The sequence below is a fragment of the Mesoplodon bidens genome, assembly GCF_964165515.1.
Source record: "Mesoplodon bidens genome assembly, chromosome: 2".
NCBI lineage: Eukaryota > Metazoa > Chordata > Mammalia > Artiodactyla > Ziphiidae > Mesoplodon > Mesoplodon bidens.
In genome coordinates, this window is record NC_138177.1 from 154,825,004 (window position 1) to 154,848,486 (window position 23,483).

At 46.0% G+C, this 23,483-nt stretch overlaps 1 pseudogene across 1 annotated transcript; it reads left to right on the forward strand.

Annotated features, from left to right (window-relative positions):
• The first annotated feature begins 877 nt into the window (after positions 1-877).
• LOC308605248 (peptidyl-prolyl cis-trans isomerase E-like) lies at positions 878-22,957 on the forward strand (annotated as a pseudogene). Its single transcript, XR_014017866.1, has 10 exons — positions 878-908; positions 1,944-2,042; positions 3,907-3,950; positions 4,821-4,847; positions 7,383-7,464; positions 7,998-8,098; positions 10,909-11,032; positions 16,619-16,802; positions 22,289-22,429; positions 22,626-22,957. The product of XR_014017866.1 is annotated as a peptidyl-prolyl cis-trans isomerase E-like (transcript).
• The last annotated feature ends 526 nt before the right edge of the window (positions 22,958-23,483 follow it).

The window sequence follows — 23,483 nt, forward strand, 5'->3', positions numbered from 1 at the left end:
TTTCTATATAAATTCCAGTTTTCACTGCAAGTAATTTTTGGATGTAAATAGGGTCAAATGAAGTTCTGTATAGCTTATATCCTTTCCTGATGTTTATAAGCAGATTATTTTGGATTAGCAAGGTGTGCAGAACTGTCCCATTGTGTTCTACCGTGGGAGGACCTTTATACTGGGAACAGAAGTCTAGTGCAGTCACAGCAGACCTTGGGTCTGGCACAGGAAAATCGGGTAAAGGGTGGTGTTGGCGTGCTTTCCAAGGACACGTGGTGAGACACGCAGAACCTATCTTGCCTCTCCCTTCTTGGACTATGTTGCTCGGGGTTTGCCAGTCCCCTCTTATCTCCTGCTGTCAGTTTTTCCTGCAGGCAGGTCCACTTGCTCAGATTCTGCAGCTGGCAGTGGGAAAAGTTTCCAGAGATCCAAGTGGCTGAAGGCCTAAGTGTTCTGTGGTTCTTACAGTCCTTGAAGCGACCTTAACCTGGTCAGGGTCAACTACTCTCCTTGCCCTCCCTGTCCTGCAGCAACACTTTTTTTTCCCCTTCTTCCTTGAAACTTGGCAGGCTGTCCTTCCTCAGGGCCTTACCGACGCGGTCCCTTTCCCTAAAATGTTCCCTGGTTCGTGCCTCTTGGCAGGTTCCCCCTTTTTCTCAAGGTATGCTTTTACCTTAAATAACTGATGTAAAGGCCCAATCTAAAGTAGGTTCCCCTACCTTCTAATGTCCGCAGTTAATGCGAGTATATGTGTTTCTTCTATTAACATCAGACTGTCCCTCCAAACCTAGCTTCCTGGGACCTGAGCAGTGTGGGAGCCTGGGCGCCAGCCGGTGAGGGGGCGGGGCCCAGGTAACGGCTTCCGGCGGAAGAGCCGAGGAGCAAGATGGCTGCCACCAAAGGGGTCCACAACTTGGGTGAGCTGGCGTGGGGGTGAGGCGGGGCTCGGACTGAGTCCAAGTTGGGGGCCGCGTGGACTGGGTGCAGACCCAGGGCCCCAGGCAGCGTGTGGCAGCCCGGGCCGGGGTCTCTTGTGGGGGTCTACCCCTCAGCTTGTGAGCAGCACCTGCGACCTAATGGCTTTGCTGGCCCTAGCTCTGCCCAGAGCCCTTTCCCCTCTGACCCTGGACCCTGGGAGGTAGTGAGATCTGTTATTGCGACTTCAGACCGCATCCCAAACTGTCATGCTCATTCATTCCCTAAATTCTGCAGCCCTGCCCCCTTAGGTAAAGGAACTCCAAGAATAGTTGGGAAATTACGGAAATAGCCTCGCTACGCGGGTTGGTGAACTCTATGATGCTACTGTATGGCAGTGTTAACAAGAGGCGGGTTGGGGGTTTTGGGAAGTGACCACTCCATCCAGAGAGGTACGGGCAAGCTTCTTGGAGGCACAGGGACCAGAGATTTGAAAGATTAGGAGTTAAGCAAGTAGCTAAGCTGGAAGAGGCTGCTGCTTGAATGGAGAGCAGTGAGAGTGAAAGCCCAGAGTGGTGAAGCAGTCTAGCACTTGGGGCAAGTAGTTTGCATTGGGGAAGCAAGGAGAGAAGAGGCTAGAGAGGTGGGCAGGGCTCAAGTTCTGAAAGTCTTACGTGCCATGCTAAGAATTTGGATTCTGTCCTGTGGTCATTGGTGAACTTTTGGAGACTTATTTGGCAGGACAGTGATGTAATCGGATTTGCCCTTTCTTGGAATCATTCTAGTGGCTGTGTAGAGGAGGGAGAGAAACTGGAAGCAGTGAGCCCATTTAGGAAGCTGTCAAAATAACCAGGGGCTAGATGTAGGTCTGAAGAGGGATGGGGAGAGGAGTGTACCTCACAAGTCATTTGTATACCCAAAAGACTATAGGGACCCCTCCTTGCCCTCCCTGTGGCTGTCTTGCTGACAGGGTGTTGCAGCAGCCGTACCAAGAGTGTGAAGGCCATCGGTTCAGAAAGCACTTGGTGTCTTTGCAGGTGGGCTGGCAGAGGAGATGGATGGCAAAGTTCTTCGTGGTGCTTTTATTCCTTTTGGAGACATCACAGGTATTCAGATTCCACTGGATTATGAAACAGGTGTTTATTCAGTGTCACTCATATTCAGCTGCCTAATGCCAGGAAAAGAACTTGAGACATTTTAAGTCATGAACATTCTGCGTATGGTTGGTATGTATTGAAGTTCAGGAGGATATCTCTCTAGGTCAGTGTGACTGTGATCTTGGTGATGGAATGTTCTGAGGACAGCTAGGCCAGGATGGTGGTGTGGTTATGGGCTGAAATTTACAGAGATTGGCAATTTGTTGGATTTGAGGGAAGGCTTTCTCTATCTTGGAATCATTTGGGGGCTTTGATTTCTGATCATTTAATATATAAACCGTATAGTAAGAACCAGTGGCGGGGGGCGGGGTGTGTGTGTGTGGGATGAATTGGGAGATTGGGATTGACATACACTAATATGTATAAAATGGATAACTGGGCCTCCCTGGTGGCGCAGTGGTTGAGAGTCCGCCTGCCGATGCAGGGGATACGGGTTCGTGCCCCGGTCTGGGAGGATCCCATATGCCGCGGAGCGGCTGGGCCCGTGAGCCATGGCCGCTGGGCCTGCGCATCCGGAGCCTGTGCTCCGCAACGGGAGAGGCCACAACAGTGAGAGGCCCGCATACCGCAAAAAGAAAAAAAAAAAAAAAAAAAAAAAAAAAAAAAAAAAAATGGATAACTAATAAGAACCTGCTGTATAAAAAAATAAAATTAAAAAAAAAAAAAAGGACCAGTAGGAAGATAGTCTTAGAAAAATCTTAAAAGGTCTGGGTGTTGTATCACCCCACCATGCCTGTTGACCAGACCTCCCTTCTTGGCAGCTATGCTTTTATTTTTGTTTTTATTTTTTTAAATTTAATTTAATTTATTTATTTTTGGCTGCATTGGGTCTTTGTTGCTGCACGCGGGCTTTCCCTAGTTGTGGCGAGCGGGGGCTCCTCTTTGTTGCAGTGCACAGGCTTCTAATTGCAGCGGCTTCTCTTGTTGCAGAGCATGGGCTCTAGGTGTGTGGGCTTCAGTAGTTGTGGCTTGTGGGCTCCAGAGTGCAGGCTCAGTAGCTGTGGTGCACAGGCTTAGTTGTTCCGCAGCATGTGGGATCTTCCCAGACCAGGGCTCGAACCCGTGTCCCCTGCATTGGCAGGCAGATTCTTAATCACTGCGCCACCAGGAAAGCCCGGCAGCTATGCTTTTAAATAGCAGAGGGCAGCGGGCAAGCTTAGCCTTGGCAGGGGAGCCTTGGCCTCTGCTCACCTGGGTGAGTTTTCCCTCAGTTGGTGTCACAGTTATATGCACGTTTCTATTTGATCCTTGGCTGTTATTTTCTAAGATAGGAGTTTTAGACCCAGCCCTGCCACTAACTTTGTGCGACACTTAAACTCTCTGAGCCTTCATTGCTTCAATGCTTAAATGAAAGGATAAGATTGGCTTTTTGGTCCTTCTACCTCTGAGTTCTATAAATTAGTAACTCCTATTGCTCTTGCTCTCCACCAACTAAATTAACTTCTTCCTGAGGCCAAGCACTGTGCTTTAATAGTCAACTAACCCGGTAGTGAAGTCAGTGCTCTGTATGCAGTTGATGCTCAATTGGAATGAGTAATTGACAGATCGACAACTTTTTCTACTTTCCGTAAGTCTTGTAAACAAAGATTCCCAAAATGCTTGGAAAGTAACTTAAATCTTCCATTCTGTAGTGGTAGAATTGAATACTACAAAATTTAAAAACTTAGTTCACTATTTAGTATGTTTATTTAAAACACACAAAATGACTTTAATATTTCTGGAAGCATTGTTGAATAAACCAAGAAAAATCTAAAAATTAGATTTTCGCTTTTTGAATGGCATCTGGTTATGGCATATTTCCTCCTATTGCCCACATATTAACTACCCATTTCTGCTATCATAGAAAAGCACCGAGGATTTGCTTTTGTTGAATCTGAGTTGGCAGAGGTAAGAAATTTTCCCTGGTTAGTATTTGACTAGTGTTGCTGTTGTCATTGGTTACAAAAGGTGCCACTCTCCATTTGAGTGGATGTAGTAATTTTCTGGGGCTGCCATACAAATTACTACAAACTTTGTGGCTTAAAACAACAGAAATTTATTCTCATAACTTGGAGGCTAGAAGTCTGAAATCAAGGTATTGGCAGGGCCGCGTCCCTCTGAGGAATCTTTCCTTGACTCTTCCTAGCAATCCTTGGCATTTTTTTGGCTTATAACTGCATCACTTCAGTCTCTGCCCCCGTCTTCCCATGGTCTTTTCCACTGCGTGTATCTCTCTCTTCTCTTCTTATAAGGACACTAGTCATTGGAGTTATGGCCCACCCTAATTCATTATGACCTCATCTTAACTAATTTCATCTGCAAAGACTATTTCTAAACAGGGTCACATCCTGAGGTTTGGATAGACCTGAAATCTGGGGGGACACTATTCAACCCCCTATAGTGGCTTGGTGGTGACAGTTGCCAAGAGACAGGAAGTTCTGGTTGAAGGAAGGCCCACAAGCCCTGGTTCAAAGTTCCCTTCATGTAGTCAGAATGTGAAAGACAGGCCCTGCAGAGCCCTGAGCCTTCTGGCCTGGCACTACTGTTTCCCATTTCCTGTGTGTATTCTGTCTCCATAACCTGAGCACCCATCTTTACACCACCAGCTCCAACAAGCAGTTAGTATATGCTTGTTGTTAAATACATACAGTCTAGGCCGTAGGAAGGGAAGTAGCATCTTTTTTTCCAAAGCTTGTGGTACTGAGTTTTAATTTGCGTGCTAACTACAAAAAGAGTTGAACTACACACATCAACTTTTTCCTTGTATTCTTTTGGCAGGATGCCGAAGCAGCTATCAAAAACATGGTATAGCTGAGAATCTTGCTTTTCACTGAAGCTGTTTTTTGGTGCTACATGGGACCCTGATGCACATATTGTGTTTCCAGTTTCCACAGTTTCAAAGTTAGAGGAAGCAGAAGTTGCCGTTATTTGAAACTATTCACTAGGAACTGGCTGCTTATAAAATTAATTCTTATTCAGAAATCCTCCCCATTTAACATTTGTATAAATGTCAATCATCTTATTGGCCAGTCTCTCCCTGACATTTTTATATCTATGTCAGGAGTCAGCAAACTAAGTCTATGGGCCAAATCCATTCTGCAGGCTCTTTTTTATATGGCCTATGAGCTAAATGGTTTTTATACTTTTAAAGGGTTATAAAAAAAAAAGAAAAGAAGAAGAAGAACATGCAGCAGAGACTTTATGTATCCCACAACGCCTGAAATATTTACTATCTAGCCCTTTATAGAAAGTTTGCCAACCTGTAGGCTAGGGCAATATACTGCAAATAGAGTGTAACTTGACTGCAAGGTGAAATGGTGAATCTTGTATAAGAGGCAGGGTCTCATGAAGTGTATGGAAGGGATTGTGGAGAACTTCTGTAGTTGGCTCTAGTCAAAAATGTGAGGCTTTTTTGAGCCACTGAATAGTGATGCTCTCATAAAGTTAAACCAATTAACAACTGAGAAAGAGAAAACCTATAGAAGGATTATGACAGGTTGGGTACTTCAAAAGAAAATGATTTGAATTCCTGTTGCTTAATTACCACAAATTTGGTGGCTTAAAAACAACATTAATGTGTTATCTTACAGTTCTGGAGGTCAAAAGTTCAAAGTGAGTCTCACTTTGGAGCTAAAATGAAGATTTCGGCAGAGTTGTGTTCCTTCTGGGGGCTCTAGGGGAGAATGTTTCTTTGCCTTTTTCTCAGCTTCTAGAGAATGGCTATGTTCCTTGACTCTTAGCCCCTTCTATCTTCAAGCTGGCAATGGCAGGGTGAGTTTTTTTCACAGCGCATCACTCTGAAACAAAGCCCTCTGTCTCCCTCTTCACATTTAGAGGATCCTTGTGTTTACGTTGGGCCCATATGAATAATCCAGGATAATATCCTTATTTTAAGGTCAGCTGACTAGCAACCTTAATTCCTTTTTGCCACGTAATATCACATATTCATAGGTTCTGGGGAGTAGGTGGACATCTTTCTTTGTTTAATATTTATTTACTTAGGCTGCACTGGGTCTTAGTTGCGGCACGCGGGATCTTCATTGCGACATGTTTAGTTGCAGCATGTGGGATCTTTAGTTGCGGCATGTGGACTTCTTAGTTGCGGCATGCATGTGGGATCTGGTTCCCTGACCAGGGGTCGAAGCCGGGCCCACTGCATTGGGAGAGCAGCGTCTTACCCACTGGACCACCAGGGAAGTCCCTAGGGGGACATCTTTGGGCAGGCCATTAGTTTGCCTGCTATAAAACCCTCAAATGCTTTTGCCCTTGTTAAAAATCTTTATGATCACTCTTCATGACTAAATGTGAAATAAGGATGTTATTTCATGCTATCATTCAATTTTTTCTTAATCGCTAGAAATAAAGTTAGTACTTTATTTGTCTGTTTCGAAGAACAAAGACATAGCTATAATTGTAACCTAAATCTTATTAAATTAAGGAATCCCTTTTTCTTTCTTTTTTTAGTTTTCATGAAAAGGCCCCAAACAGACCTTTTTTTTTTTTTAAGTATTTTATAAATTTATTTATTTATTTTTGGCTGCATTGGGTCTTCGTCTTTGCGTGCAGGTTTTCTCTAGTTGTGGCAAGCGGGGGCTGCTCTTCGCTGCGGTGCCCGGGCTTCTCATTGCGGTGGCCTCTCTTGTTGTGGAGCACAGGCTGTAGGCACGTGGGCTTCAGTAGTTGTGGCACGGGCTCAGTAGTTGTGGCTCGCGGGCTCTAGAGCGCAGGCTCAGCAGTTGTGGCACACAGGCCTAGTTGCTCCGTGGCATGTGGGATCCTCCCAGACCAGGGCTCGAACCTGTGTCCGCTGCATTGGCAGGCAGATTCCTAACCACTGCACCACGAGGGAAGTCCCACAAACCTTTTTTAAAAATCTATCTACCCACCTTTTCCTGGTATCAGTTATTCTTGGATTTTGAAATATTCTTAAACATTATTCCATGTTACCATGTTCTCTGTCATTCTTTCATCAAACATGCCCCTCAACAGTCAGCAATACTATCTTTTTCCACTTCAGTACTGCTCTTGTCTTTTTAAGGTGGACTCAGGTATTTGGTAACTGCGTTTACCCTTTTAATTTCAGAGTCCTGAGCTCAGATCCAAAGATTATGCCAGCACAGACCTTTCTGTTGTTGGTGGTGAAATAAAGGAAGTGTGTGGTGGCTCAGGGGCTTTCTGTGGTGAGCTTTGTGCTTAGCTGGCCATTGGGGGTTGCAGGCTCCCAACTTAAAGACTAGTCATGAGCAAGTCTCAGGCGTCTTAGAAGTAAATGGAAGGCTGCCAGGTCTTCTTTCAACCTAACAAGGTTTAAGCAGCTGAGTTGTATTGCACTCTTTTCAGAATGAATCTGACATGTTTGGGCGGACAATCCATGTCAGTTTGGCCAAACCAGTGAGAATTAAGGAAGGCTTGTCCAGACCAGGTAAGTGGGGGCAACCACAGATACCCCATCATGTCCTCAACTGTGGCCTCTGTTACATTTTTATTCCTGTCTTACTTCCTGCTGTGGGGTAATGTGTACATGAGTAGAGTGGTGTAGAGTAGAGAAGAGAATGCAGCACCTCCAAGGAAATAAAGAGCTTGAGATTCTCAGAAAGCTAGAGGCCTTGTCCCCATGAAAGTCTTGCTTTGGGACATAGACATAGACTGTGCCCTTCCAGCCTTGACAAGGGCTGGGACTTCCCTTTTGACGTGGCTGAGTCCTTCCTCCGTATTCGCACCCACCTCTGCTAAGAGCTGGACTTGAAGGCCTGACATTTCCCAGTGACAGCTTTCATTGCCCTGGGGAGCTCCTAAGATGTAACTTCTTTTCTGTGGCCTGTGAGAGCCCACGTAGTGTGTCCACGTTATGCGTCCACGTAGTGCTGACCAAAGCAGCAAAGAATTGGACGTGGCTAATGAGCAGTTGGCTGATAGCTTGAGTTTCTTAACATCTGTTTGATTCTTTCCTTTCATTTTGGTCAGATGGTGACTGGTTGAAAAAGTTTTCTAGGAAGACTCTTGAAGAAAGGAAAGAGGAAGAAGGGTCAGAGCCTCCCAAAGTGGAAACCCAGGAGGTGAGATTGCAGGCTGCGCTTCCAGAGAGGCTGGCGCTCTGCACCCAGCACACTTCTGCTGTGGGTGGTGTTGGGGGAATTGAATGGAGAAACTGTGGGTGTCTTGTCCTTGTAGGGCACTGGGTGAGAAATGCCTTATGTGTGCTTGGTGTCGATTTGTGACGGCTGTTCAACGAGGGGGTATCTCAGATGAGAAAGGACACCACCAGTACCCGTCATCCACCGATCTTTCCCGCTCCAGGCTCCCTGTCTTCCTGCTCCTACCCTGATTCCACAGAGGCCCCTTCCCCAGGTCCAGGGTTCCCCATGCCTGGGCGCTTTCTCCTGCTTCTTGACACACATCTTGACCCTTGCTCCTCAGAATAATTCAGGGGCTCCTTCTCCTCTGTCCACCCTTTGCACAGTGGTGTTTCTCTGAGTTCCTTCCGTAGCGCTCTCCTCCTTTCTCCACACTGTCCTTGTGCATTTCAGCCACTTTTGTCCCTTGTCTGAGATTATTGCAGCCACTCAGGCAGGGTTCTGGTGATTTCTTTATCTCTAGTCCTAGCCCTGACCTCTCTCCTGGGTTTCACATATTTCTGTCTGAATGTCTCACAGTCACCATAAATAAACAAAGCACATCCCAAGTGGATTTCCCCTTTCCTTTCACTCTTGTCTCCCTGTGTGCCCGATTTTAGCTAATTTTGCTGCCTTCTGGTCACTCAAAGCAGAAGCTTCAGTTTATTTTAATTCACACATGATGCGTTGCCATATTCTGCTTATTTTATCTTTTAAGTCTTCCTGACTCTTGCCTCTCCTGTTTGTTCCCACTACATTATCTTGGTTTAGCCTCCATCTTCTCTCCTGTGAATAACGATAGTAGCTTCCTAACTGGTCTCTCTGTCGCAGGCCTGCTTCCTCCTGATCTGAGTAGCCAGGAGGAGCTTTCTGAAGGATGGATCTGAGGATAAGTGCTCTCCACAAGCATTTGAAGGACCTCCCTCATGTATAGGATTGAGTCTGGGCTACATCAGAGGCACAGGAGGGCTCTCCATGTTCTGACCCTGCTCATCTCTTTATATTGTAGCCCCATTTTACATTCTAGGAAACAAGAGACTACAAATTTATAGTTACCTACAAATCTCATGTGTTGTTTTGTTTCTTTAAATTTGGCCGCGCTGCGTGGCTTGCAGGATCTTAGTTCCCGGACCAGGGATTGAACCTGCTCCCTCGACAGTGAAAGCGGGGAATCCTAACCACTGGACCGCCAGGGGGTTCCCAAATCTCTTGTGTTTTTGCGTAAGCAGTTCCTTTGCCTAAAATGACCTTTCCAACTTAATCTGGCTAATTCCTACTCATCTTTCATCCCTCCCTTCTGGGCTTGCATGGCCTCTGGGCTTCCATGGGACCCGCTATCCTAGCGTTTACTGCATTGTTTTGACATTACTTATTTAACGTATTATTTATTTATTTATTTAAACAGAGAACATTTTAAAAATTATTTTAAATTTTTAAAAATTATTTTAAATTATTTTAAAATTTATTTATTTATTTTAAAATAATTTTTAAAATTACTTTTTTATATTTTAAAAATTATTTATTTATTTTTGGCTGTGTTGGGTCTTCGTTTCTGTGCGAGGGCTTTCTCTAGCTGTGGCAAGTGGGGGCCACTCTTCATCGTGGTGCGCGGGCCTCTCACTATCGCGGCCTCTCTTGTTGCGGAGCACAAGCTCCAGACACGCAGGCTCAGTAGTTGTGGCTCACGGGCCTAGTTGCTCTGCGGCATGTGGGATCTTCCCAGACCAGGGCTCAAACCCGTGTCCCCTGCATTAGCAGGCAGATTCTCAACCAGCGCGCCACCAGGGAAGCCCTATTTAACGTATTTTAAATATTGCTTACTCTTTGCTGGGCACTAATGGCTTTACAAATATTTAATCCTATTGGCAGTCCTTTGAGGTAAGTACTATTATTATCCCCAAGTCTAGGTGACGAAACTAGGGCACAGTGAGGTCGAATAACTTGTGGACGTTACATAGCTCAGAAGTGGTGGGGCTGAGGTTTGAACCAAGGCTGTGGGGCTCTAGGTAGGATCTGTGTGCCTCTCACAGTTGTGGCTGCCCCACCCTCACTGAGTAGCCAGTCCTTCAAGGGCAGAAGCCCTATCTTATTTAATAACCTAGGGCTTGGCCTGAGACCTAGCCCACACTACAAAGAGGTCAGACAGAGACCGTAGGGTTTTCTCTGTCAAACAGGTGGGAAGGTTTCTATTGAATGTTTTATCGTCTAATCAGCCTTGTCCATTTGGAGCACTAAGCAAGGCCCAACTTGCTCCACTGTCTCCTTTCTGAGCACTTAGGCCCTCCTTGCTTCCACTGCAGCCAGGCTGTGGATATGCAGGGCTAAGCATAGAGGAAGGGGGTGGTGTTGCAGAAGTGGGTCCGTTTAACTGACTAAGGTGGGTGGGCTTGAACTGGAAGTTGAAGTTGTTGAGAGTTGTGTGTTTTGAGCCAGAAAAGCGTTGTTCTGTGACTGCAGGGGAGGGTGAAGGTGAAGCGAGCTGACGCGTCTGAGGGAGTGAGATGAGATAAAATGCCTGAGGGGTGGGGCTCCGGGTAGACGGTGCTGAGTCTCCTGTCACTGGGTGTCCAGCTGGGGGCCGTGGCCATGGCCTGTGCCTTCTGCAGCCCCATCAGGGTCCAAGGCCTTCCCTGTCGGTGCCTTGCTCAGCCCGCTCGCTGCAGTGGGTTCTGGGGTGTCTTCAGAAGAACACTCGCTCTCCTAGTCGGGGAGTCAGGCTGTTCTCTCTAACCTGGCCATTCTCCTGCGTCTAGGGAGAGCCCACTGTAAAACAGGCCCAGTTAAACCCTCAGATGTACATGGATATCAAGGTTAGGAACAAGCCAGCAGGCCGCATCCAGATGCTCCTGCGTTCAGACATTGTTCCCATGACAGCAGGTGAGCAGGACTCCGGTCAGGATGGCTGGGAAGCTAGTGGCTGAGGAAGCTGCCTGGACTCCTGGGCCCTTGACTGTTTCTACCTGAGTCTATCTGAGGCATCTTAGATCCCAGCATCTAGTGACAAATGAGGCAGAACAGGCTTTTGTTTCTTTTTTTGCCACGCCACATGGCTTGTGGGATCTTAGTTCCCCGACCAGGGATCGGACACATGCCCCCTGCAGTGGAAGCATGGAGTCCTAACCACTGGACCGCCAGGGAACTCCCAGAACAGGCATTTTTGAAATTCCATAAAGGCTTAGGACTGTTAGAAAGAGTAAGCAGTTGAAAGTTTTGTGATTTGTTTTAATTACTCTCCCATTTGATTTTATTGGGTTTTTTAAAAAATAATTTTGTTTTCATATATTTTCAAATTTACAGAAAGAATAAGAATTCTATACGAATAGTACAAGGAACTCTCATATGTCCTTTAACTGTTGATTAATTTACTTTTTTGCCCTTATGCTTTATCATTTTGTTTATATACATACATACATATGTGTATTTTTTTACCCCCATACTAGTTGAGAGGAAGTTGAAGACATACATCATTCTTCAGTATGAATTTCCTAAGAACAAGAATATTCTCTTACATAATCATAGTACAGCTATCAAAATCAGGAAATTTTACATCAGTATAACACTATTAACTAATCTTCAGGTCATATTCAAATTTCATCACTTATCCCAATAGTGTTCTTTATAGTAATGTTAACAATTTCTGTTCCTTGACAAGGAGTCACACATTGCATTTAGTGGGTGGGTCTCTTTAGTCTCCTTTTATTTGTAACAGTTTCTCACTTTTTTATTGTCTTTCTTGATCTTGACATCTTTGAAGAGACAGGCCAGTTGTTTCTAAGATTGTTTCTCGGTTTGTCTTTGCCTGGTACTTCCACGTGATTAGATTTAGATTATGTGTTTCGGCAGGAATACCTCAGAAGAACATTGTTTCCTTGTTAGTGCATCATATGAGGAAGTACTCGAGGTCAGTTCCAATGTTTGTGATGTTAACTTTGACCACTTGGTTAAGGAGATCTCTGCCAGGTTTCTCCCCTGGAAGGTTACAATTTTTAAGTTATAAATTAAAAGCTAAAATTTTTCTCCTCACTATCTCCAGCCCATCTCCCAGAGGTAACTACTGTTGACAGTTGTTGTATGTTGCCTATTTCCTTAAATATTCATAATTACTCTTTTTACCCATGATCCTTTTTTTTGTTTGTTTCAATCTAGCTTTTTTTTTTTTAATGCTTATCAAAGTCATAATTGCATACAGTTTAAAGAAAATTGTCCTTTGGAGTTTGTTACAAAACATGACATTCTTCTGCTCCCCCATCGTCATAATTTTTCTGCCCTGCCAGAGGCAACATTGTTTTCTTTTAGGTGATTATTTTGACTTTTATTGCTGTATCTCTGAAAAATATATTCATGTTACTGCTACTTGATTTTTCTCAGTTTTTGGCTGTTATAGGTCAGTTTTTCTGGGAAACAGACTCATGGAGAGGTGTATGCAGGAAGTTTATTGGGGAGTGATCTCAGGAACAACTTCTGTAAGAGAATGAGTGGAGTAGATGGGGCAAAAGTAGAGTAATTGACCAGCCTTGCAGTCACACGGAGACCTCAGCTGATCCCATGGGGAGTTTGGGAGCTTGGATATCCCTCCAGAAGGTCCAGCTCTGAATTTTAGGCCAGGGGGCCAGGCTTTTGTACCCTCATATGGACCAGTCATGAATTCTGGCCGATTCCCAGGAGTGGTGAGGCAGCTCTCTTTGGCCAAAGGCATTTCCTGGATGGGACCCATCCTGGGGCTGGTAGCATCCAACACTCCTGGGAGGTGAGGGGGTGAGGGAATGCGGGTCTTGGCCTTGGAGAGGATCTGTGGGCTTAACCGCAGCATCCACTGCAGTCCACCCATCTCGCAACTCAGATCCGCTTACTTCACCTGGGAATGGCTCCTCCAGGACTCTGGTTGGTCTCTTTTTCTGGGGAAATTTCTAGAGGAATGTTAATGGAACTATAATCCCATTGCTGCTCTTGGTCTCAGAACCACAAACGATACTTGTCATCTCCCTCCTCTACTTTATTCCAGATTCCTCTCACCCTCACCTCAGCTGGCTTCTCTGCTTGTCTACGTGGCTTACCTGATGAGGTGACCTAGACCTTTATCCAAGGGGATTTGAGCTCCTGGTCATTGTGCCCTTCCCAGGCCATGGCTGCCCATCAAGATTGGGCAGGGGAGTACAAGAGAGGTCCCATGGGTCCCCCAAACATATTCTGACCAGCCCTGTTGTGTAACAGCAGACCTACCTCCTAAAGACCAAGGTCAAGAATCCCGCCAAGATGATGACTCCTTATCTTACCTGCTTGTCTCCTGGCACAAGGAGCCCGAAGTGATTACCCAGTGGCGTAGCTTAAAGTGTAATGGGAGTCTGGTTGTCTCCACTGGTGAAGGTGTGCCCGCTAGGAGCCAGGACCTCTAGACCCACAGAGGCTTGAGTTGCAGGGATGGAAAGTAACAGGAGTGATGGTAACCAGGACCACTCCAGCTTCTACTTCTTGGTTCCTGGACCCCCAGGGACATAGCACTCGCTAATGAGCACTGATTTAGGGCTGTCCTTACAGGAAATCTTTTTTTTTTTTTTTTTTTGGCTGAGCCATTCAGCATGCAGGATCTTAGTTCCCTGACCAGGGATCAAATCTGTGCCCCCTGCACTGGGAGTACGGAGTCTTAACCACTGGACCACCAGGGAAGTCCCCAGGATATCATTTCTGATATCCTAATACTGTCCTTCGTAGAAACCTTTCTCCCCCTAATCTAGAATCATGCACTGTGTTTGTTGTGTCAGTTTAATCTCCTTTAATCTGGAGCTGTTCCTCAGCCTTTGCCTTTTATGACATTGTCATTTTTGAAGACTCCAGGCCAGTTGTTTTATAGAATGTTCCTCATTTGAGTTTGTTTCCTCATGATTAGATTCAGGTTATTTTTCGTATTCTTTGCAGTACTCCAGAAGTGACATGTCTGTCTCCCTGTCACTAATGTTGATTTTTCCATTATTGGTGAGGGTTACTTGGTTAAGGTTGTATCTGCCAGTTTTTCCCACTCACAAGGTACTTTTATTCCCCTTTGTAATTGATAAGTGACTTTTAAGGAGACACTTTAAGACTTTTCACCTGGTGATTTTTGGTATTCTGTTTTTGATTCTAGACTAAGTCAATTATTACCGTGATGGTAATTTTCTAATTATTGCTCCCTCTGTATTAAAAACATTAGCACTTCCACATTTATTCTGATTAGCCTTCTGCTATGAATAAGAGCTTTCTCTTCTTCCTTCCCCCTTTATTTGTTTTGCGTTAGTAGTCCTTGTGTCAGTGTGCACTCATGAGTCTTTTTATTCATGTTCTACTCCATTACACTCACTCACTTGTCAGTTGCTCAGACTGTCCTAAGTTTGGCCATCAGGAGCCCCTTCAAGTCTGCTCCTATATCATATCCATTTGACACTCATTTTTTGAGCATTTCCTTACTTTCTGGTACAGTAAGAAGATCTGGGCTTATCTGGTACTCTCTCTGCTCTGACCCTGGAATCAGCCATTTCTCCAAGAAGCTCCTGTTCCTTTTAGTAGGAAATAATAATTAGAAATCAAGATCTGGATCCTGAGTAGGTACACTGCTTCTGGGGTGTCATTGATCCTAGGCCCTTTCAGCCTTTCAGTAGGAAGTGTGTGTGTGTGTTTGTGTGTGTGTGTGTGTGTATCTTTAGGTCATGAATTCATACTGATACTCTAATTTCTGTCTAATACTACATATTTATATCTCCTTTCTCCCACAGCAAGAGCCTTGGCTCCCAGTAACATCAGTATATTCACGTACTGTTCAATCCTACAGTACAAAATAGTTTCAGAATTGCTACAATTGTACCACTACCAACAAATAGTTTTTTTGCAGTTCTTTTTCTTCAGTCTGTAGAGGGTCCAAATACTGTGTTCAAAGAGTTCTTAGATTCCTTTCTTTCCTTCTGTATGGCTAAGCTATCCATTTAACCTAAGTTCTCACTTGTTTCTCTTTGTGTTCCGTTTTAGGGGTTCCACCCCCAGCCTTATTGATTTAATTTTATTTTTTGAATAAACACTGACAGGCTTCAGAAATCAAAACTACCAAGAGGCACACGTGGAGTTGTGTCACTCCCTCCCACCCCCTCTGCCCCTATTCCCGCCCACCTTCTATGAGTAACCAATTTCATTAGTTCCTGGTTAATCCTCCTTTTGTTTCCTTTTGCAAAAATGAACAGATATAGGAACATTTCCTTATCTCCTTCTTTCACAACATGTAGCATATTGTGTATTCTCTTTTGCACTTTGCTTTTTTCACTAAACAACATATCCTGGAAATCACTCCATATCAGTTCACAGAAATCTCCTATTCTTGTTCATAATACTTCACAAGGTGGACATACCATAGTTTATTCAACAAGATTCTGGAGCATGGGCATTTAGGTTGTTTCCATTATACTGTGGTTACAAATAATGTGTATGAGGATTTCATATCGTTGGAGGTATATCTTCAGGGTCATTCCTAAAAGTAGGGTTACTGGGTCAAAGGGTAAATGCACAGGTAGTTTTGTTAGATATTGCCAAATTCTCCTACAAAGAGGTATCATTTTGCATTCCCTCTAGTAATGTGTGGGAATACCTGTTTCCCTGGCTTCACTCACAGATGGCGTTTTTAAGTTTTTGAATTTTGGCCAGTCTGATAGGCAAGAAATGGAGTCTCCAAGTATTGATAGTTTTAATTTACGTTTTTCTTATTATGATTGTCAAAGAATATCTTTTTACATATTTAATGACTTATAACAAAAACTGTCCCCCCAAAATGATTTTTTTATGTCTTCTGTCGCTTTTTCTGTTAAGTTTGATCTTTTTTTTCCTTCCAGTTTTTAAGAGTTCTTCATACATGGGGATATTAGATTTTCTGTGATATATGTTGCCAATGAATATTTCTCCCAGTTTGTCATTTTTTGTTGTTGTTTTTACTTTGTTTATGGTTTTTTTGCCATGCAAAAGTTGTTGAATTTTTTTTTTTAATTGCCCCTGGGTTTTGGTGATAGTTGGAAAGTCCTTCCTTACACCCAGGTTATAGAAGAATCCAACCCATGTTGTCTTCTAGTACCGATAATTAATTTTTTTCTTTACATTTAGATATCTGATCCATTTGGAGTTTATTCTTGAAGTGAGGTAAGTTGTAAATCCAACTTCACCTTTTTTCAAATGTTTGTTCATATGTCCCAGCACCATTTTAGAAAATGTCCATTTTTGCCCCAACGATTTTAAGATGACAACTTTTATGAAATACTGAATTATATGTACCTTGGTCTGTTTCTGGACTGTCTGTTCTATTCCCCTGGTCTGTTCAGTCTCTTTGTGTGCCATACCACTAGTAGACATTTACTTCAAGTGAAGGTAATATATACTTTCTTAGATTCTGAGAGCTGGAGGTTTAACTCTTCAGTTAGATATTTTTAACCCCGGCACCTTTTCCCTTCTCGGCCCCAGAGAATTTCCGCTGCCTGTGCACCCACTAGAAGGGCTTTGGCTTCAAGGGCAGCAGCTTCCACCGCATCATCCCCCAGTTCATGTGCCAGGGCGGCAATTTCACCAACCACAGCAGCACCGGGGGCAAGTCTATCTGTGGGAAAGTTTGATGATGAAAACTTCATCCTCAAACACATGGGACCAGGTGGGACCCTATCGGTGGGTGGTGGTGATCAGCGGGCCGGGCTGGGGCCAGATGGCTGAGCAGGGGGAGTGATGGGCTGTGGTTCTGGTCTCCTCCAGACTGCCACCCAGTGAACAGAGGAGAGGCGTTCCGCCTGGCTAGAGCTTTAGGCTTCTAAAGGTTTTTTGTTTTTTATTTTGACTTACTCAAGTTCATGCTTGCCTCCTTTTAAGAGGAAGAGGCATATAGCCTGGTCCTGCTGCTACAGTGATGTGTTGTTACTGTTTCTGTAACTTTTTATTTTATATAATTTCCAGTTTACCAAAAATTTACCAGAACAGAACAAGGAGCCCCTGCCTGTAAACCTTTATATGCCGTTCACCCACATCACCAGTTGTTTACTGGTGCCCATCGTTCCCCACTTATTCTAGTCTCTTTCTGTATATATTTATAGACGATGTCTATTTGGGGGCAGCCATTTGAGAGTAAGTCAGAGACCTCACGCACTTTCACCACTAAATACCTCATTGTGTTAGTTCCTAAGAACAAGGGCATTTTTAGTATTACCACAATATATAGTTATCAAAAGCAGAAAATTAACACTGATACAGTACTGTCACCTACAGTGCATGTTCAGGTTTCATCGTGGTCACAGTCATGTCCTTTCTGAGGTATTTATAGTTGAAATGTATCATCCGCTCACACAGTCGTGGTCCCACCCCTCCCCTCCCCCACCCCCCAAACACTGTGTTCGTGTGCGTCTGCCTCCGCACATCCCGGGCTCCGTCACCAGTGTGCTTCCCTCACTCTTGCCTTCCAGCTGCACTACTGCCTTTTTCTTGCTCTCTCCTGCTCACCCGGTACAAAACTCCCATGTGCTGGAGAAAAGCACGTGCCCACGCACCTGATCCCCTTCAGGCTGAGGAGCACAGCCCAGCAGTCCTCGCAGATCGCTGGTTGATCCTCATCCACAGTCTGAGAAGAAAGCACTCCTTCTCCTCGATCCTCAGATCTCCAGCGTTGCCCCCTCCACTCTCCCTCCCAGCTAATGATCTTGCTTCTTATCTCACTGAGCGGTAGGAACAGGGAGAAAGATCTGCTGTACCCTTCTTCCCAGTTCCCATCAGACCCTGGGTCCTCCCCTCCCTCTACTGCATCCTCCAGTCCCCCTCGTGCTGCAGTGCTGCCAGCCTTTAAAGAAATAAAATAACTCTCCCTCGACCCTGTGTTCCCCCTCCAGCTGCCACATTAATTCTCTGGTCCCTTTTTGGCAAAACTTCTTAAGAGTTGTGTAAGCTCATGGCCTCTGTTTCTTTCCTCAGCCCCCTCCAGTGAGACTTTCTTCCCCACCACCCCTTGCTCTTGTTGAAGATGCCAACAGCCTCCATCTTGCCAGCAGCCAAGCCTCAGCCCTCTTTTTCCACCTCTCAGTAGCACTTGATACTATGAATCACGCCCTTCCTGAGCCCCTTTCTTCACTTGCTGGCAGAACACCTCATCTTCCGTTCTCTTTGTGCCTCACAGGCTGCTCCTCTTCAGTCTCCTTTCCTTTCCACTCCTCCCCACCTCCAAGTTGTTAGAGGGACTCAAAGCTCAGCCCTGGTTTTTCTTCTCTGTCTACACTTGCTCTTTACTTAACGGTTCTTAACGCGTTAGCCTCGTGCCCACCTCTTAGAACTGATACTTTACTATATGCTGAAATGAAAGTCACAGCTAATATATCCTGCCAATACCTAATTTTTAAAAAGTAGTATTATAACATAAAGGAAAGTAATTTAGAATAAAATAATATGCATTTCGGTATTTAGATGCTTGGACACAACTGCATGTATGGAATATTTAAACACTTTAAATATTAAACAATTTTTTTTTTTTTTTTTTTTTTTTGCGGTACACGGGCCTCTCACTGTTGTGGCCTCTCCTGTTGTGGAGCACAGGCTCCAGACACGCAGGCTCAGCGACCATGGCTCACGGGCCCAGCCACTCCGTGGCACGTGGGATCTTCCGGGACTAGGGCACGATCCCACGTCCCCTGCATCGGCAGGCGGACTCTCAACCACTGTGCCACCAGGGAAGCCCCAAATATTAAACAATATTTAAACATGAACTTCTGCCTGGAGCAGCTTAGCAACATGGACTGACTGACACTGGCATGTCATGTCACCAGAGTCACGGCAACATGATTTTCTGAAACAGTGAAAATCTCTTGGTAGTATTCTGAACAAAAAGAAAATGACTGTTCCCTCAGTTTATGTGGTAGGTCCATTTCTGAAAAAATTCTACATAATAAATCTTTGGATTTACATGTAAAATGGAGTTAGGTTCTAGGCTTAGATCATTATAAACAGATATTTGTCATCTGCATGAATGTTTGTCTGGGCATTGAAAGTCTAAGAGGATTTAGGATAATTCTTCATCAGGTGGGACATTGCAGGACATGCCTGCTTCCTCCCCAGTATTACTGACAACCAAAACCATGCCTTGAACTTTCCAGCTAGCCTCGAGGGGGCAGCAGTACCCTATTTAGAGTCACTGCCCTCGACAGTCCTGTCCGGTCCCGGGGCTTTCCCTCGTGTCTGCTGAATTTCTCTCGCCCCCATGTACGTCTCGCTGCTGCTCTCAGCTGTCTTCCCTGGACGTCCCAGCGGGGTTGCAGACCTCACGTGCCCAAGCAGCTCTTGCTCTTCACCCCCGAGCGCTCCCTCCCCATCTCCCCTGTTTCAGCTACCATCTACCCAGCTGCTTGGTCAGAAGCTGAGGACTCATCCTTGCCCCGCTCCTCTGTTGCCTGGATGGCAGGTCCATCTGTCTTCAGTTCACCTCCTGGTGCAGCTGCTCTTCACCTTCCTCCACCACCACCAGCGTCCCCGAGCTCGTCTCCCTCCTTCCACTCTTGCCTCTTCCCCCGCAGAGTCTAATCTCTGCGAGATGGTCAGAGCAGTCCTTTTTTTTTTTTTTTTTTTTTTTTTTGTGCGGTACGCGGGCCTCTCACTGTTGTGGCCTCTCCCGTTGCGGAACACAGGCTCCGGATGCGCAGGCTCAGCGGCCATGGCTCACGGGCCCAGCCGCTCCGCGGCATGTGGGATCTTCCCGGACCAGGGCACAAACCCGTGTCCCCTGCGTCGGCAGGTGGACTCTCAACCACTGCGCCACCAGGGAAGCCCCAAGAGCAGTCCTTTTTAAGAATAACTCTCATCACATTGCTCTCCTGCTGACAACACCCCCGTGGTGCATCTCGTGTAACATCTGGTCCTACAGGCTGGCTGCCCTGGGTCCTCGCCCCTCTCCAAGCTCATGGACTGTGCTGCTCACCCTCTCTGCTCCCACTGCAGTCTGGCTATTCCTCAAACACCCAGAGCTCACTCCCCACAGGGCCATGGCAGGTGCCGGCTCCTCTCCTGGAGGCTTCCTCCTCCAGCACCCACAGGCTTCACACCTCATCTCCTCTGGGCATCGCCCACAGGTCGTCTAGCCCAAGAAGCCTGCCCTTGCCTCTCTGTCTAAAATGGGCCTTCTTTTTAATCAGCTTCATTTTTCTTCACGCACTCGTTACCTGAAATCATATTATAAATTTACTCTTTTACTTATTTATTGTCTTATTTCTCCTGAGAATGTCAGCCTCATGAGGGCGGGACTTAGTCTTTCTTGTTCACCATTGTATTCTGGAACAGTGTCTGACACATAGTAAACCTGCAGTAAATATTTAAATATTTAAGACAGATATTCACAGGGCCAGTCCTTTATGTGTCAGGCACCCTGATCAACTCCGGCCTGAAAGTAGCATGGGACTCAGTCCCCATTTGAAGGGAGCACACGTTCTAGAGGCCCAGCCATGAGGGCTGGGGTTTCTTGTTGCCACAGATGAACTGCAGCTCCTCATGCTACACTCCATCAGCCCCTGCCAAACCTAGGCCTTTTAGGCTAAACTCGGATGTCACTTCCTCCAGAAAGCCTTCTGTGATACTCTCACCAGTGTGTGTGTGTCTGTCTGAGGTGACTGTCTTTTGTGCTCTCATTCACTGAGCAAACATCTCTGCCACTAGGCTTCACTATTTCAGAGCATAATTATCCTTTTTTTTTTTTAACAGTTTGATTGAGATAGAATTCACATACCATTCAGTTCACCCATTTAAAGTATACATTTCGGGACTTCCCTGGCGGTCCAGTGGTTAAGACTCCGCGCTCCCAATGCAGGGTGTGTGAATTCGATCCCTGGTTGGAGAACTAAGATCCCGCATGCTGCATGGTGTGGCCAGAAAATAAAAATAAAGTATACATTTCAGTGGTTTCTAATGAATTCACATAGTCATGTAGCCACATCCCCACATATAATTTTAGAATGTTTTCATCACTCCCAAAAAGAACCCCCACACTCTTTAGCAGCCATTCTCTGATCCCCTTGTCCCCCAGCCCTAGGCAAACACTAATCTACTTTCTGTCTTTGTGGATTTGCCTATTATGGGCATTAAATGTAAACAGAATCATAAAATTGTAGGCTTTTGTGACTGGCTTCTTTCATTTAGCATGTTTTTAAAAACGTTCATCTACACTATAGCGTGTATTAGTATTTCATTCTTTTTTATTGCCAATTAATATTCCACTTATGGATATAGCACAGTTTGTTTATTCATAAGTTGATGGACATTTGGGTTGTTTCTATTTTTTGGCTATTATGATGCTGCTGTGAACATTCATATATAGGTTTTTGTATGGGCGTATGTATTTATTTCTCTTAAGTATATACCTAGAATTGGAAAACTATGTGTTTTTTGGTAGATATCCTTTATCAGATTAAGGAAGTTCCCTTTTATTCCTAGTTGGTTGGGTTTTTTTTTTTTTTTTTTTTTTTTTTTTGGGGATCAAGCCATTTTATTGAGGGGCTTCAGGGGAGAGTCGAAAAGCTGGGAGAACAATGAGATCCGACGTCCTTCTCCTAGCCGGGACCTTCGCTACTTCACAGTCGCTGAAAAGTGGTTGGGTGTTTTTATCATGAAAAGGTGTTGGATTTTTTTCCTGCATCTATTGAGATTATTATGTGGTTTTTGTCCTTTATTCTATTGTTACGGTTTATTACATTGATTTCTGGATATTAAACCAAGCTTGCATTCCTGAGATGAATCAATATTTAACTTGTGAGTGACTCTTTTCCGCTAGACTGTGGGCTCCACCAGGGCTGGGACCAGTGTCCCCAGGGTTCAACAGGTGCCTGGTTATGAAGTAATAAGTATTTATTGAATGAATTAATGAAAGGACAAACCAGTATAAGATGCTTGAAACAACCATGCTTAGCGTTTCATTGACTATCAGTTGAGTGGAAAACAAGGCATCCAAGACTCTGTACATCCCAGAGTCTGAGCCTGCCTGACTGAAAGGCTGACAGCAGTGTGCACAGACGTCCTCTGAGGGCCAGACATCCCAGCAGCATTTACGCTCCGCCCTCTACTACCAGAGGTCCTGAGGGCCGGGAGCAGGGTGGAGGGGGTCGATGTGGTCATTCTCTCCCCCAGGCCTGCTCTCCATGGCCAGCTGTGGCCCAAACACCAACGGCTCCCAGTTCTTCCTGAGGTGATAAGATGGATGGGCTGGACAGCAAGCACGTGGTATTTGGGGAGATCACGGAAGGCCTGGATGCCTTGTGGCAGATTGAGGTGGGCGGCCGCCCGGGCCCCCGGTGCACAGCCGTGTGGGAGGGCAGGAGTGGGGGCTCCGGGGCCTGGAGAGAGAGGCCACGGCTGCTGCTGCTGGAGGGGGTGGGGGCAGGGGGCGGGGCGGGTATCCTGAGCTGCCCTTTCCTCTCCACCCTCCCTCCCTCCTGATTCCTCCTCTTCTGTTTTGCCTGCAAAGGCCCAGGGCAGCAAGGACGGGAAACCCAAGCAGAAGGTCATCATCTCCGACTGCGGGGAGTACGTGTGAGAGGGCAGCTGTCAGCCCGGGGAACCGGCAGCCCAGGTGTCCCGTTTGCAGCAAGCAGGGCTTTGTGTCCTGGCCCTTCCTTGGGGTCAGCGTGGGGCAGCTCCTCTGCAGGCACGGCCTGGGCCGCCTCTGGCTCTTCCCCAAGTGGGGCCGTGAGCCAGGGTGCTGCCCTCCGCACCGTGCACGGCTGTGCGTGCCCTTCCCAGGCCAGGGCCTCTCCTGGGCCCACCTGTGTGGATCTTGGCTGTATCTTCCGGTAAAACTAATCCTAGTTCTTGTACTGCTGCCACGCAGCCAGGTCCCAGGTGTTCTCAGAGGTTGCACCTGTGACTAACCTGTCCTGCTGCAACGGATGACAGACCGTAGCACCTCCCCTCCAGGCTGGCCCAGAAGGCACACCCTTGTCAGACCACGGCAGGGCAGCAGAGGTCAGAGCTGCTGCAGAAGTGCCTCTGTCTCCTGTCTCTGACCTGCTGCCAGGCAGGCGAGGTGGGTGAGCCAGGCCCCGTTCCTGCCCTCACACCTGCTGGTCTTGAGTCTAATGGGCACAGTGGTCCGTCTCAGCGACCCGTTCACTTATTGTTCATTCAGTGGACCAACAGTCAGAATTGTATTACAGCAGAGTCCAGGGCCCTTCTTTTGCCAGGCTGTGAGCTTGGTGCCGGGGAGATAAAAGAAGCCAGAGGTGGTTCCTGCCCCGCCCCCAGTCCCACCTGGAAGTTGTGCTCTGACGCTGTGGTGTCACCTGCTCTAGGCTCGCCTGTCACCCACACCAGCCAGGCCACCTCA